This window comes from Xiphias gladius, chromosome 15 (assembly GCF_016859285.1).
Source record: "Xiphias gladius isolate SHS-SW01 ecotype Sanya breed wild chromosome 15, ASM1685928v1, whole genome shotgun sequence".
Taxonomy (NCBI): domain Eukaryota; kingdom Metazoa; phylum Chordata; class Actinopteri; order Istiophoriformes; family Xiphiidae; genus Xiphias; species Xiphias gladius.
In genome coordinates this window covers 24,658,601-24,663,394 of record NC_053414.1, presented here as the reverse complement: position 1 = coordinate 24,663,394, position 4,794 = coordinate 24,658,601, and positions in this window count along the sequence as shown.

The following is a 4,794-nucleotide window of genomic DNA, read 5'->3' as shown; positions in this document are numbered from 1 at the left end:
TGCGTCGAATCGCCTTCGGTGAGAGTGTGTCACAACTGTCCTTTCTTTTCAAATGAAATAAAATACTAATAAATAATAATAACAGATGAGAAACTTCACAATAACATTTCTAATTTAAGATACATGTTTGAAAACCTCACACATTATTCACACATTAAATTTTTATAAATATAAATAAAAAATAAATTCAAATTTGAGGGGGAAAGAACAGAGTAAGGGCTGCTAAATGTAGACTGGTACTGTAGTCTTAAATAGGTGTCTATATGTTTGTTGTTCCACTACAAAAAAAAATTAAAGACAAAAAGAAAACTAGAAAACTAATAAAACATTGGAACAGAGGGATTTGCAATTGATTGTACAGCAGAGAGAAACAGAGTTATAGGCGATACATGGGTGGCTGCAACATGCATGTCTCCTCACTGAAGGGCAGCGTGGGCCATGATTGATGTAGTTCTCTCTAAATGTCTCTCGCCTAATGAAAAATATGTAAACAAATTCATGTTCTCATGGAGAGACTGACTCGAGCTTCGAACCATATGTTTTTAAGTGTTGTGTACTGGGACGATTGTTGTTTCTACTCCATTGATAGCTAAGGTAGACCACCACTATGTCACAGTACCTCCTCCGACAGGCGGAGCATCAGCAAGTGCGTGTGTGCTTCATCTGTAATCTATGGCGGTGTGTGCCAATTCTGCATCTGTATCTCTATGGAGATACAGACCTCAGGTGATTAAACTGTCTATGTGTCATCGGTGAAAGGTCTCGTCCTGTGAAGGAGAGTTTTTGGCTTGTGTCTAGGATTGCCCGTGGATGTTTGACAGCAGCAGGCCTCATAGAGAAGAGTGCTGTGAACTTTGTATAACCATTAACACTGGTGATTGAGGACTGGCTGATTCCAGCGGAGAAGAATTTAGCCTCAAAATAAATTATAGTAATGACCCATCTGTGTTGCATTGAGAAGAGGGTGCATCTGCTCTTTTAACTGGTGCAATGTTTACCCCAATGTAGACAAAATCAACAGGGCAGTACTGGGTATACAAAATGTTTCCAAGATATAAATTATGGAGGGGCTGCACACATTGAAGCTGACAAAGGACTGACAGGTCCTGGTCCATTGTCTCCATAATCTGTGGCCACCTGTTGCTGATTTGAAGCACACACCTCCTCACATATGCACTCAGAAGTCCTGCCTTCCTGAAATATCTTCAGTAAAGTAAAATGACAGAGCTTAATTTCTTCCCAGATGTTCATTTTTTCACTAATTACTGTTTTAATGGCAGTTTTCAGGCATTTATACAAGACTCATTCCTGATCAGCCAGAGAAAGTAAATCAGATAAATCAGCCAGATAAAAAAAAAAGTACATAACTGCTTTTTAACTACAGCAGATTGTTGATTCACATTTGTCAAAATCTGTGAATGTGAAAAAGTGTCTAACTTTCCGTGGTAGACCCATTTCTCTGCACTTAGATAATAAATTGCCTGAACCGTCCGGTAGAGCCTAAGTGGAGCACCTCAATTTCCGGAATAAATGAGAAGAGCTCTGCTTTTACCATGTCATAAGACAGAGAGGGAGATGAGGCAAGAGATGGGAAGAAAATACGAATATAACGAGAGAGAAATAGAAGAGATGAATAGCAGTTGAGGAGTGTTAGAGAACATTAACTGACACACACAAAAGGGCAGGTAGACAAAGTTACAAACTAACCATTTGTACATACAAGCACACATGTACACACAGTCTAAACATTCACAAGCCAGGCTGCATTTTTTAACTTTTCCGTGGGTGGAAAGTTTGCATACGGTGGTGAATAGCTTGAAAATATCTAAACTTGTTGATGTTTTATTTTGTGATAAAACAGAAACAGGTCAGACTCAGGGAGCGTAGAGGGTAAGCAAAGTATGACGCTGCTCTGGAGAGTTCAAAAATGCTTAATGCCAGAACGGCCTGACAGTTAAGTCGTTCTGCAGAGTCACGTGTCTGCAGACATAGTGACCTTCGAAGGACAGCATTCCACTAGATTTCACACAGGTGTACTAAGTTAAACTTAACTTGTGACCACCATCAGGCAGAGATATCCCTGGAAACACACGATGGCATATGTGTCTTTATAAGTAATTCTGTCTGCACATGTGGACCGTGAGTGTAAGTGCTACATGTTTGTGTGCACTAGCCTTATGGTGTTTCTGTTGTTGCCATCTTTCACACAACCATTAGAATTATCTTTATAATTTTGTCAATACTTGTTTTTTGATACTATAGAGAACTGCCTGCAGTTGATGCAAAACAGTAACACTTTTATCTGAGAATAGCAGAAAAATGAAAACCTCAGGTAAAGTACAAGTTTCTGAAATCTTTACTTCTGTACTGTACTTCAGTATATGTACTTTGCTTCTGTCCAGTTACTGTCCACCACAGCATATAGGGAAATCCAATTTAAAACATAAAAAGGCCACCAGGAAGTGGACTCAGTATTCTTTTTAGCTTATTTTTATGAAACCAACAGCTGATAACAATAGGTGGACAGATTCAGGTGGTACATAGTCTGTTTGGAAGGAGGTTATTGCAACCACATCATCTACTGTCATAAGCGTGTTCAGGGCCTCTGGTCTGTCAAAGAAGCTGACTGAATCGCAAATAGAGGAAGGATAGTAGGAATAGCAAGTTCTAAAGCGGTGATTTCACATCAATTAGACTTAAGTGTGAAGACAATAGAAATATATTGCCTGATGAGCACAGAGCCACGGCGTAACATAGGCTATCTTTCGTTCCCTTTCTGAGAATCCCGCTTTGGGATTCAAGAAATATTGCTGAATCCCAAAAAATTGCAAGAATGAGGACAACGACTGTCTCTTTCATGGACTGGAGTTCACATCAGGCGGTTAAAGCGCTACTTCTCCCTGACAGCCCTTACAGCTCCGCGGGTACAGCTTGACACAGTGAGCTCAATAAATGCCTGAGGAGGAAGTGTGATAGTTGGCAGGTGGGATGTATGTGTGAGGCAGGCTGGCATGGAAGGCAGTGGATGTACCACAGTGTCAAAGTGCCTAATCAAGGATTTGGACTCTCACCTGGACTAATTTTACTAACCAGGGCCTTTGTGCTTTTCAGGTTGTCATAGAATCAAAGCACAGACAATAAAACATTACTTGCTTGCACACAAAAACATCTTCCGTATTCAGCCACCACACACACCGGGCCACACTTTTGCTGTACGCCAACGACAGAAATGTTAGTTACGCGCTCCAACTGCACCAGCTGTGACATCGAGACGTTTTTCACAACCCACCATCTTAGAAGGAGATAGAGAAGACGAGCAGCATCGTTAGTAAATGTGAGAGCTGTTCCACAAGCAAGGCCTTGGAGCACTGGTTTTCAATCTGGCCCTTGGGGCTCTTGGTTTCCCATTCTGCCTAGTGTTTTCATCGTAGCTATCTTTTTCAAGGACTGATGTAGACCTGGATCAACCGGTGAAATCAAATTAACCGCCCGGTGGAGTAGAATATCGGCATGTGTGTGTGCCTCAAGGACCAGATTTGAGGAGCACTAGGATACCCAGCAGCACAGCCTCAAGCCTGCCTGATAGTTCAACTTCACTGATGGGTTACAACAGCCAGACTGCAGAGGGATGTGACTACACCGAGGAGGGGTTTCTTTCACAGGGAGAACAACAGTCATATGCTGTATGCCAATTGTCCGTGAGTGGTGATGTATTTACGTAAATGTTTCCAACTTTACAAGAGGCGCTCCACTGATTTTACACATCAAGATCAGTTCACTTGTCATAACCAGGACCACTCAATTTAAGACTTGGTCTCAGCTTTGGCTTGGAGACTATACCTTTTTTAATGAAAACCATGTTTTGCAAACTGGGGTTATGGAGGGAGAAAGACATGGGCATTTATCAGGCATGGAGGCTATAATGAAGAGATGGTGTTGAGTTGCATTATGGGATTTGAAGGATTTTTTTAAGTTTGACTCATACTAGGAACTAAGAGTCACTCTATCTCAGCCTCTGCTGCATCACTTTTTTCTTCTGTTTTTAACCGTCTCTCACGTCTCCACCAACTTTATGAACAATATACAATATAGCCCTTTAAAGAACGCTGTATCTGTTTTAGTTTTAAAAAGTGGGAGTATTCACCTATGTACAGGTGGTTTAAGGTCAAATTATGCCATTTAAGCAAAGTAGTCACGCTGTTACTAATGCTTCTCGTATTTAAAGGACTTTATATTGCCTTCAGAAATAAATAAGTTCAATTTTCTTAATATGTGAATCCACAGACAGTAGACATGCTCTTATGCTCATGCTTCTCAACAGTGCTGTAATCTTCATCCTTGGAACTTCCAGGAGCAGAGGGAACCCTTAATAATGCGGTGTTCCAGCTTTCTCCTACAGTGAAAATACCTGTCAATGCCAGTAGTTTAAGGACAGATTCACATTTTTCTAGCCTGTCTTCAAACAACAGTCAGGTGCCTATGTTTATATTGAAATAGGTTTTGCTTTCTGTAATAAAAAGATTCCTTCTTAGAGTTACGTCAACGTAAGCGGTGGGGACCCAATCCACCGTCCTCGTTCTGAGCAAAAATAAATTCCAAAGTTCAGCTGGCGCTAATAAGAAGAGGCTTGTGCTGTCTGAGTTAGACAAGTCAAGTGGGTAATAAGTTGAAACCTTTTTAGAAACATTCCCACCATAGAAACCCTGTCTGGGGAAACAAAAATAGGGAATTTGGTACTTAAAGACTAAAACCATGGATGATACCCACTTGAATTGTCTAACTCCACACTGCTGA